The 12,312-nt window shown below is 42.0% G+C and overlaps 1 protein-coding gene across 2 annotated transcripts in view; it reads right to left on the reverse strand.

The window, feature by feature from the left end:
* galnt1 (UDP-N-acetyl-alpha-D-galactosamine:polypeptide N-acetylgalactosaminyltransferase 1) overlaps positions 1-12,312 on the reverse strand; it is a 48,653-nt gene that overhangs the window by 20,281 nt on the left and 16,060 nt on the right. Inside the window, exon 2 of one of the 2 annotated variants that reach the window (XM_060066123.1) lies at positions 5,420-5,531. The exons of the other annotated variant lie outside the window; for it this stretch is intronic. The gene's annotated coding sequence lies outside the window, so the exon portion shown is untranslated. The remainder of the gene's footprint in view (positions 1-5,419; positions 5,532-12,312) is intronic. 2 annotated transcript variants of the gene reach the window in all.

Here is a 12,312-nt window from a genome sequence, read left to right on the forward strand (position 1 = left end):
ACTGATGATTCATCAATATAGGTGTAGATTTAGGGTTATTGTGCAGTTTATTTGTAGGAGAATGCATTGAGCTACTTAAATGTACTTTTAGGGTATTAGAGAGACGCTATTATCCAAAGTGACTTACAAAAAGTAGATTTGTCAAAAAAAAGAGAAACAACAATAAATCGCTGTCGGTTCATTAAAGATTTTCTTTGTGTGCCAAGCACTAAAAATTGCTCGGTGAACCCATTCCCCGTACACAACCAAGCTAAGTAGGAAAAGCTGGACGTACAACACACAATAAGTGCGCACTTTAAGTGTCAGGACGTACGACAGACAATAAGTGAGTAAGAAGTTTTTTTTTTGGAGAGTAAGGGGACCTTACCTCAGTTTCAGTTTCAGTTTCAACCAGAGGGAACCCTAAACAACACGCCCCCCACATCAGTGTATTACTGCATTGAGTTAGGTGGGAGTTTGGTTGGGGGAGCTTTACAAAAACATTGCAGCCACATTTGTGCTATAACATTGGTTGGAAATGCAAGATTTTCCTAAAACGATGCAGCAGTTTTAGCACAGGTTATGAACGCAAAACATCAATGTACACCAATGCCATTCTCCATAAGGCCTTCTTAACGTCTTCCTCAACATGCTCTGAACTTCTAGGGAATGCAAACACAGATCTAAAACCAGGACTGACAGATATATTCTTATTGCGTTACATTGGTTTCATATATTTTCCTTTCATTTATTTTCGTCTATTTTATTTCACACTGTGAAATACAATTTTGTTTTATTTATACCAAACATCCTGTCTGTGGTACATTTCACTACATCATTCTTACTCTTCTAAGCACATGTTATACCTGCTTTATCCCTCAATATTTAAGTGCTTTTACAGGTTGAAAGACACTACCGGTCTGGATGATCAAACCATTGCAACTGTCTCTCCTCCTATACCACAATCTCTGCCCTCAGCAGAAGCCGTTAAACAAGTCATTTTGCCCAATGGGTAAGGGAAGTTTTGGTGAAGCCAGAACAGATGGATAAAATAATGGGATCCTCTTCCGGTATTGTCCTTATGGTTTATCCATTGTGATGGTTAACCTGCACCTGTACTTTCTGGCTCCGACACAATTAGAGAAATCCTGTTTCTAATTTGAGTCCAAAGTCTTTGTTAGTTGTTTTCTCTCCAACTGCTTAAGTGAAACTCTTTCCTTGCTTGACCTTGGCAAGCAAATAGGATGTAAGCCACAAAATAACAAGCCAGACGGACACACACACACACACACACACGCACACACACACACACACACACACACACAGCAATTGATGATTCCACGTAGGGCTGGGCGATATGGGCCAAAATGAATATCTCGATATATTTTTACTATATCTCGATACACGACATATATATCTCGATATATTTTGAATCTCCTCTAGAGCACATCATAAATGCTCGATTCAACCATGTCTGGCATAATGTTACGTCAGTAATAATTCTAGTATTCCTGAAATATAAGTCTGCATGTAGATTACATGAAACAACATATTGTTTAAACTCATTAGTGCTTTGTATTGGAACAATTTAGAACTTGCACATAAGAAAAGGAAAATCACAGCAAGTTAGATTTACCAACACAGCATTTATTCAAACCGTTAATTATTTATTAACTGTTAATAATAATTATTATATCTACACTGCCAGACGACGGATCCAATGCTATTCTTTTTCAAAACCAAATCCTCAGTTTCCATCCTTTTTTCTCTCTCGCTGTTCTCACTCACCGGTCGGAGACACACCTACAGCAGCGCGCCGTCCAGACTACGTCACACACGCGCGTCCATGAGAATCTCGCGGACTCGCAACGGGCGGGGGGAGTGAGTGTGTTTGTGCCATTGCATGTCTTTACCTTTTGTGGAAGAGGGAGAGACGTCGGACGCGAGCTTTTGATATTATACAATTATATTATATTATATACTATTATATATAGAGCTCCGGGAGTCGCAAACGGCAACAATCACTTTCTCCTCCATGCTGCAGTTCACCCCGGACTGCACTGAGTTTGACGGTTGAACGCTGATTGGCTGTTTACGTTACATATGTCACTCAGTGACCACGCTGTTGAACGCTGATTGGCTGTCATCACGAGAAATGAAAATACATTTCAACTTTGTCGCGCCACAAATCCTCGTGAACGCGCTCGCCTCTGCACAGCGAAAGTGTGGCGCGACAAATCAAAACTTGGTGCCGGTTTTCTCTCGCGAAGAATTCGCCCAATACGCGTCTACGTTCACTTTATATGGGATTTTGTCGCCCCATCGCGTTTGGTGTGAACGCACAATGAGTATGCCGGCGGCGGCAAAAATAAACATTACGTGCCAATTTGTATTCGATGTTCGCGACAGGGGCATTTTATACATCCCCTGGAGAACATCTCGCGATACATCGCATATATTCGATATATCGCCCAGCCCTAATTCCACGTATAGTTTCGCTCACAGCCCTGTCACAATGGTTTCATAAGGGTATCAGCAGCACGGCATTTGCTTGGTGCAAAGTAATCAAAGTAAACAACAATGCCCCAAGTGGCCGAGGAACAGAAGTGTATACACACATACATTGAACCAACGCTCGCATGCCCTCCCAGCCCGTTCACTCAGCCTTGTTGCTGTGCTTGCTGGGTTTCTAGTCAGGCATGGCAAAGGACTACTGTGGACCCCTCTCTGCTCATGCCAGCTCCAGGCCCCACAGTGTGTGTGTGTGTGTGTGTGTGTGTGTGTGTGTGTGTGTATGTCTATGTCAGCTCAGTTTATCTTGGGCTCTAGCCTCTTTGAAGTCTCTTTTAGACTGCCTTACTTCCACAGACATCAAACAGACAATTTTCGCTCCCCACATCTCTGTTCTCTTCCTGATCACTTCACATATCACGTTCTGTACATCCTTCTTTAATGTCTGCTCTCTTTATCCTGTTGCTCTTTCCCTCCCGTCCTTTCTTCTTGTTCTTTTCATTCCCCCCCCCCCCCCCCCCCCCCACATACACACATACACACACAGACACACTTCTAACACCAACCCCCTTCCCTGTGACGTCCTGTCCTTTCAGGACCGGTTGCCATCAATACTTCCATGAGAACAGAATGCTCCTTTAACATCTATCTACCGTGTTAACTCTACCAATAGTCTTGTCTTCCCTCTCATCTCTCTCTTTCCCTCTCTCTATCTACCCTCTTCCAGCCTCACTCTTTGCACGCATAATCCCCTTCAAGAGATTGCACAACCAAATTCTCCCTTAGCGACTGACTTGGCAGCCTTTTTGGTTGGGCAAAAAGAACAACAGTTTCTCCTCCTCACAATTTATGGGCCGCAAAAGAGGAGCCTCCCCTGTGTGTGTGTGTGTGTGTGTGTGTGTGTGTGTGTGTGTGTGTGTGTGTGTGTGTGTGTGTGTGTGTGTGTGTGTGTGTGTGTGTGTGTTTATTTTTAAAGCGAGAGCGAGAGAAAGGGTGAGACAGAAACAGAAAGAAACAGAGAAATAATGAGAGAGCGAGAGAGAAACAGAGAAAGAGAGAGAGAGCGGAGGGAAGAACAGTGTGCCTGGATGACAGCATATTACGCATCTGACTGAGAGCGAATGAAAATCACAGGTTCTACATTACTAAGCAGCATATATTCTGTGCTAGTAATTGCTAAACTAGCCATTGTCCACTTCCATATGCTTACTTACTATTTGGCCACATTCAGTTGTATGCAATCATAGAGAGTAGAGAGAGTATAGAGTTTGTATCTCTTAGGAGTTGGATTGTAGAAAATAACTTGAATTATAGACTGCATTATGCGATTTACTGACATTAGCCAATAGTGTGCCCTGTAGACTTGATAGGCCAATTATGTAAGTATGATGCATCAAAGTAAAATGAACAATTGGAGGACAAAAACTATGAATCTGAACAATGAGTTAACTTGAGATGGGAGACTTTTTTGACTTAATCTCTCGAAGGGGGATCTGAGATGTAGTAGCCTTAGCATCACTACCTTAAAGTGTAATTCCAGCGAAAATTGATGCTTCGTTTTATGTGTAGGGAGGGACCATAATCATGCTACTGCAGAGGTTTGGTGTTATTTTGAGCAATAATAGTGGTTCAAAATTGCCAATTTGGAAGCGTTCGCGGTGCCCCTAACCAATAACATGGAAGTCAAACATTGCGCCGGACAAACTCTGGGTTCCATCTGAATCCGCTCTCATTTCATTCCATGCATCGGAATGACGGGAGTGATAATGTTGACAGTATAAATCTACAGGGGCCTTGTGGGAATGCCATTTTTTGATTCAGCATTTCATAACTCTTTTGTTACACACTCTATGCATGATTACGGTATATAGACTTAGGATATGCCTACCCAAACCACTACGAATGAAAGTTCCAGCGGGAAGGTGTGTATAAATAAAGGGAGAGCACAGGCAGAGCATTAGAACAGTGGTGGTGTCAGACCAGGCTGGATTGATTCCCAATGCAAAGGTTGGCATGGATGCAAATTAGAATTAAACACTGCAATCTCCAGTCATTTGGGCATTTTGGGCTGTGATCAATACACATTACTGTCATGCGGGTGGCAGGGGAGCACTGTCTATGCAGCATCAATACAGATACAGACCACAGTGTGTTCAAGGCCTGTGCTAATAAAACAGAGCCCCTCCCCTCCTGCCCTCCGCTTTGATGGCTCTTTAAAGATGCAAAATGACAAATGTATCCCTCATTTTTCCGACTGACACACCCGTCAACATCCACAAACACAAATGCGCATGCCATGCTGTTTCCAAAGCAACGCACAGTACTTTGAGTGGATACATCATTACTATGGAGGTCTCCTAAGGGCTTCCCAAAGTGAAATACGATCGCTTTACCCCAGAACACTTATTTGTGTCCTCAGCAGACTGAATGGGTTCCAAGATTACTTTAGTTCCCTCCCCCAACAGACCCTGGTTAGAAGGGGATATTACTGACCATTGAATATGCACAATGCCCTACGATTTAAAAGGGTGGAAGTGTTTACTTATCCATTAGTGCAGATTTAATTAATTTAACACTGTTATGATTCATTCAAACAAGTATTGAAGTCTGAAGTGATTCATGCAACAAGTACTTGCAGGGCGGAGCACTGAGTTTAAACAGTACAATGTGGGCCCAACTTTGGTCTTTCAACACCACATGAATATCTCATGTCATCATATTCAGCTCTTTATGATTCACTACATTGAGCTCATTACCTTAACATCTTGAGCATGAGTAATTGACTGTAATTAAACTTGCACATAATTCCCTTTGGCACATCACATGAGCACTCTTGAGTAATATAAATCATCTTGTTGTGAACTTGGAAATTAATTACTAGGTCTGTAACAATTTGAAACTTCCAAGATGTTTCTCGCCAATAGCTCACCTGAACACACGATTAAAGGGGTCTCTGGCCTATGTGCACAGGCTCCACCTGCAGAGGGGGTGGAGCTTCAGAGATCCCACTTCCTTCTTTGCTCGTCACTCAGGCATGCCCTCTGGAAATACACAGAAAAAGAGGATCATGAATTGAGTACAACTATATATTTTACAGCCTTTTTTTGTTCCAGATGCCTTGTACACCGACCCGCACGAGTTGCAAGTGGGGAGATCTCCAAGCTTTCTTGCGGCATTTCACGGAGGAACCCACTTTTGGTTGGTCCCACTCGCAATTCTGAGAGGATACCGAGTTTCGTTAGGTTAGGCTGACCGTACGACTCGACAACAAAAATGTCTGCATGCACCCGTAAAGAGATGTATTTCCTTTGTATTTTTACCACGTTGGTCATTTATCTCTTTATTCCGGCCACCAATTTATGCATTGCACGGTCTTGCTGTGCGTGGCGTGCAATACAATGTACAGTTGTGTGGTTTGTTTTCCAGCTGGTTTGGTAAAGAGGCTGATGTCGCTAAGACGCTAACAATAATAATGACTAGCCAATGACATGAAACAATCACAAAGACAAACGGTAACGCTTTAAGTACTACAAGCACGGAAATTACTTCACAAGAGCAACTCATGTGGGTGGTGTGCGAGGCATCCAGTCCATCCAGAATGTACTTGGGCTTTGCAGGCTTAGGGCGTGGCCATGATCTCCATACAACAGCTCTTCAAGTAGAGAAAAGGCCTGCTAGTCACTCTTAACCCGGCCAGGTTGGTCTGTTCTGGCAGAGCCCGGCTATGGCCCATGGACCCAGGTCTCTACGTGGCCCAGGACCAGCCATTCATTGGATATCCCTTTTTCTTTACGCATAAACACGCTAGCCTCAGCAATAGCTGTATACCGAAATGTTAACCAACCACTCTTTTTCATAGAAGGGTGCAGGAATGAAATATAGTACTGAAAAACCGTGAGTGTCATAAATTGCATCACTTTTAGTATTTAGAATTGCGACTCCAAGCGGAGACCCCGGCTCATTGATCCAGTGGTTGTTGTCAAGAAGCAACTGTACAAGTTGTAACACCTTTGTGGCATATTGTGTATGTGATTAGGGCCCGACCGATTCATCGGCCTGCCGATTTAATCGGCCTATTATAGCCTTTTTGAAAATAATCAACATCTGCCAAAAAGACGGCGATTACAACCGTTTTTTTTTATTTTTTTTTAGAAATGTTATTGCGCTTAGTATCCTGCAGATTGCGCTCCTACTTGCCTTGCTAACTAACAACTTTAGCTGGAGTAAAAAAGAGGAAATTGAATTTTACCGTACAACATGAAAGCACGCTCGCTCAGGCAGCTGTGCGCTCACCTCACCAATGTACACAAGACGCGTTGTTTGAGCATGTTGTGCCTGTTTTTCTTTAGGTCCCAGGCCATGTTAATTTGTTATACTGTAGACTCCAACGGTGAGACCATACTGCTCAGCACGCACGTGTTAGTCACTGCTCACGAGCGCAGCACATTGGGAGTTAGTTATTTATTTTACATTTTACATTACACTCATTTTTGACTGTAAATGTATTCTAAAACACTCAAAGGTTCTGCATTCAATTCACATATTCGTCAAAAGTGTTTAAAGTATATTTAAGGTATCAAAAACTATGTTTTATATGCTTTTTTTTGTTTTGTTTTTAATCGGCCGATTAAATCGTAATCGTAATTTTTCTCTGAATATAATCGGCATCGGCACTCAAAAATCAATATCGGTCGGGCCCCTATATGTGATTACAAGTGTTATGTCCTCACATTCTGTATAAACATCTATCAGAAACAATTCAGAGTAACCGCATATATATAACAACGTTTCAGTGATCACAACCTCAATCAAAAATGGACTTGTTAGTCCACTATATTGAAAAATAAGGGATAAATCACTTATCCCATAATGGGTGGGGATTTTAATTCGGTCCAAAATATTGAACTCGACCGATCATCCACTAAACCTTACTTTCGGACTTCGGTCTAAATCGGCAAAGGTATTAGATTAACTTAAAATAAAATAACTATGGCTTCCCTTTTGGACACATCTCATCTTCCTTCAGATAAAGACTTCTCATGTGCACTAGATCTTATTGGACAATATTAGGGCTGACCTATTCTGACCAATAGTCATTGGTCGGAAAATCGCTGGTGTTACTCATAAGGAGAAATTTTTTTGAGGGCCGGAGGAACATATGCAAGCTGAGCTATTGTGCTTTTGAGCAATAGGCTCTATTGTGTAAAAAAAATGATGATTCTGTTGTAATTATTGCATGGTTTAATAGAGTATATGACTTATAAGAGAGGAAGTCAAAATAACCCTGCAGATGTTTTACTAGTTTAACTCCACCATGGCTCAGTGGTGTAGTGTTAGCATACCCATTTTCTGATTTAGATTGATTTTCAGTTGCGCCGCTCTATTATTGATCAAGCAGTGCTTAAGCTTCCACACAAGCTACGTTGTACCAAGCATTTCTGAAACTCGAGCACTGCAGAGCTGTTCAGCTGTTCTTCAAGATTACTTCAACAAGTAAGGCCTGATATTATTTCTAATGATCAAAGATGATTAATGTTAAGTAGGGAATCCTCTCTTACCACCAAATCACACCATATATTTTATTATACAAACTTCACTCTCCCTGCAGTGGTATTATCTTTAGATGCAGAGTAAGCTTTGAACTGGGAGTGGAAGTATATTGTTTGCGCTAGGAACTTTGGATTTGGGATAACCTTGTCTATACAAACCCCAGTGTCTCCCCCTCATTGGGCTTGCGGACCAACAGGCCAACGGGAACCCCTGACAGGCCCAAACAAATAAAATAATAAATAAAAACTGTATGAATGTGATCGAATACAACTCAACAAATGTGATTGCATTGTAATTATTGCATTGCATTAATAGAGTATATGACTTACAGGGTTTTTTCTAGAAAAAAAAAGTAGCAGGGAGCAGACCCCTGCGCAAAGCCGAGGGAGCAACGCGACCGAGGCGGGGGATGGTGTGGAAGGGGGGTCTCCCCCTTCCACGGCGCGAAGCCTTTGAAAAAATAATGATTAAATGGTACATTCTGAGGCTATCTTAGAGAGAAATTCTAGCTCTTGTGGTCATCCTGAAAAACTAAAATACTATCAACTTTTGGTAGACTTGTACAACTTTACCCTGTAAATAAACACGACAAATTTCAAAAATATTGGCAAAACTTTTATTAAGTAGGACAAATCACAACAGCAGCCGTCTGTTCCTGAGACTGCCCCAACGGCTCACTGCCTTGTCAAAATCAAATTGATCAATTGCAGGCCCCTCAATACTGATCCTGAGGAGGTGGTTCAGGGTAGCGTTAGTCATGGTAGACCTCCTGTGCCATGCCTCTATGGAACAAGTTTTGGGGCTCTAGAGTCAATAATGGCGACGCTATAGAAATTTTACTATTGTTGTCGTTTTCAGTTTTGCACTTTGCAGACGGTCCCTAAGCTCGCGGCTGAAAGCCGACTGCTCGTAGAAGCCAATGCAATTCAGTTTTGCACTTTGCAGACGGTCCCTAAGCTCGCGGCTGAAAGCCGACTGCTCGTAGAAGCCAATGCAATTCACCGTTCGCTAAAGACGGCTCGTTTGGATGAAAACTATGTTGTAGCTGGTTCTCTGGGTTACTACACTTTTATTGGGCTAATTCGGCCGTGCAGCTGCCATTTAGTTCCCTGCTACGGGTTCCCTGGTAACAGGGAACCCGTAGCTTTGTGCAGAGAGAACTGGAATGGTCTTGTATACTTGCTTAGCATCTTAGCGCCTAGACCAAAAACCCATTCAAATACATAGTAGCTAGCTAGCTAGCTGCTAATAACTTTAACGTTAGCATGTCGACTCGGTCTGGGAAACTCCAATTCGGATCGGAATATTTTTGGAGTAATTATAAGTTATTTGAGGATCAGACACATTGTCAGGTGGTGGTGTTGGGATATTTTCGCGGAGAAAAGATCGTTTTGAGAAATAGTGTATGTTGTACAGCAGCATGTAAGTACAGATCCAAGTCTGACAGGTTCAGTCGGCATTTCGGTAGGATGGCGCACGCCGGGAGTATCGGGGCGCAGCGCCCCTGTTCCCTTGTTTAGAAAAAACCCTGACTTATAAGAGAGGAAGTCCAAATAGTTGAGTAGAAATTAACAAAAGGATGGCTCTATAGAGAGGAGTAATGCTGACCTTCTGGGGAGCTATACACCTCTACACGCAGACTCATACCGGTGATCTAGTCTGCTGTTCACTACAGAACATCGCTGTTAATCACAGCAGGAATATCTGTTGAGGATCCAATATCTTTCCAACAAAATGAAGACTTTCCTCCCCCCGGTAAGCTACCACAAGTAGAATCTAATTCTGCAAGAAACACTGTTATGTGTACGATTACCTTATTAAGTTACAACAATGTTCAATATCGTCATAGTTTTATTTAGTATGATTTTTTTTTAACATGATGACACCTTACGCCACATTATTTACAGCTGCTTTGGTAGTCGACTCATCTAATTGTAAGTTACCAAGTTAATGTTAAGGTACTTGCGGCAATTTCATTGGAATGTACCGTTGTGACTTAACGTCACATGAATACAATACAACTTGAATAAAACATTAACTTGTCCCTGAACATGATTTTTGCCTGAGTCACATCAGAGATTTACAAAAATGTTTGCGCAAAAATGTTACACAACTGACCGATTCAATCAGAGACGTAACGTGTGTGTGCTCACTTTGCACGCAATTCTTCTATTCACCACCAGTGGTATTGGACATTCTGGAGCTGGTTAGAAAATACTCAAGTTACAAATTCCCTCACCGCAGTTTCTTTGAGAGGACAGGAATATTTTCTGCCAAATTCTGCTTTATTTGCTTTATTCTGATTTATTGACTTTATTAGGCTTTATAAGTTTTTAATGATTTCTTTACTTTATTATGCTTTATTTACTTTGCAGCCTATGATGAGTTTGAGCAGCTGTCGGACGTTGCACAGCTATACCTGCGCTGCCATAATATTGGTAAACACGTGGATTCAACAGAAAATAGTTACCAAGTCATAGCTGCATAAACTATGCTAGAAGCTTGCATTGCACTACTCCCATGTAGTGCAATGTCAATTTCTCTATCAGTACATCCTGAGATGGACGGACACGGACACAGATGGAATTAGGCGTCATTCTTCTCGTCTTGATGTTGATAAGATGAAAAATGAGCCAACTCCCCTGCATGTTTCTTTAAGTGTTAAAGTCCAAAACCTCAGCTTAGACGTTGAACACTATTCGACTTTTCCTTACTCCTCCTAAAAGTCATCCACAAGTTATAGCGGGTAGGGGCTGTGGTTCCTGTAATCCGCCCTACATCTGCTCCCCAGTACGTCGTAATGATACCTCAGGGAAAACCCGCTGCCAAATAAACGTCACAGATAGCTGGACAAACGACAACTTACAACTGGGAGCGGAAGACCAGAGTGATGCTGTGTCACTCAACAGTATTAACCATGCTTCCTGGCTCAGTACCACATACCCACAACACTCATCTGTTTCTGAAGAAACACATGTTCTCACGCACAGAGTCAAAGAGCCAACGTCACTGGTAACACCACTTAAGAAAATAGTTAAAAACAAAACAGAAACGCTTGTTGTCCAAGAGTAGAGGACTCATGATGCACTCTCCAGGTTAAGATTGTCAGTTGAGTGTTGCCACTTGCCAGCCTAAACATACTTTCTGTACACTGATTCAATCTTCCATACCCACACCCTCCCGATGCAAGGAGGTCAAACGACACCCGAGGCACTGGGCTGGGCCTGGAATGCGATAAAAGAGAGCAGTGCGACAAAGGAGATTGGGAGAGAGAAGATGGATTTGCAGTGCTGAAAATGTGGATGGATTAATATGCTATATTTGAGAAAGTGGCAGTGAATGAAAGATGAGACTGAATATGATTGAGTGTATGTACTTATGTAAGTGTGTGTCCTTCACTCCGGTCCTTGGCCTACTTATAGCCAAGACGTCATTCTAGCCCAATGGGATGTACATTGCCAGTGCTGTGTGCAAGCATGTGTGTATGCTTTCATATCAGAGACCCTTATCGCAGCCCACACACAGAGCGCTGTGAGGGAATATACTATAGGGTTAGTGCAAAGCCAGTATGTTTCTATATGCCATGGTTTCTGCAAATTTAATTAGACTATCAAGCCTTGCCTGTTCTCATTACTCATGTCTGTTTCGCAAAAACAACTTAAGCAGCTGAAAATGTTGATTATCGTGCATTCTATGAATACAGGATCACCTGTCAATCATAAAGCTAATATATGAGCGGTGGAGCGGCTTCTCTGAGATACAGGAGATTCGAAAAGAATAGACAGTCTTCATAGACATACCTCATCACATCAGAATTATTGTAGGTGCAGGCTAGTTACACGGTTAGACTAAATTGACCAGTGTGTGCTAGCAACCACTTACTACCTCAAACTTGTTTTTATTTCATAATCGTTTAAATTTTGATTTTGAGATTCTCAAAGACCAAATGATGCAACAAACCAGCTGGAATTGTGTTGTCATTTCAGCAATTTAAATGAATTATGAAATACAGTTGTTGGCCAAAAGCAAAGCCACAATAGCTATTGTGAGCAAGTTAATCAATTTGACAGGTTTCGAGTCAAGTTGATGCCTGACAATGTCCCTAGATCTGTGATATCTAACAGACGTTGATCTCACTTCCATGTGAAACTCCTCATGTGGCTCTTCTTTTCAGGGATGATCGATAAACAAAAACAAGAAGTAAACTAGAATACCCAAATCAGGGCTCCAGACTGCAACTTTCTTTTTACATGTTAAACGGGGAAGGGGGCG

Source organism: Gadus macrocephalus, chromosome 11, assembly GCF_031168955.1.
Source record: "Gadus macrocephalus chromosome 11, ASM3116895v1".
NCBI classification, from domain to species: Eukaryota; Metazoa; Chordata; class Actinopteri; order Gadiformes; family Gadidae; genus Gadus; species Gadus macrocephalus.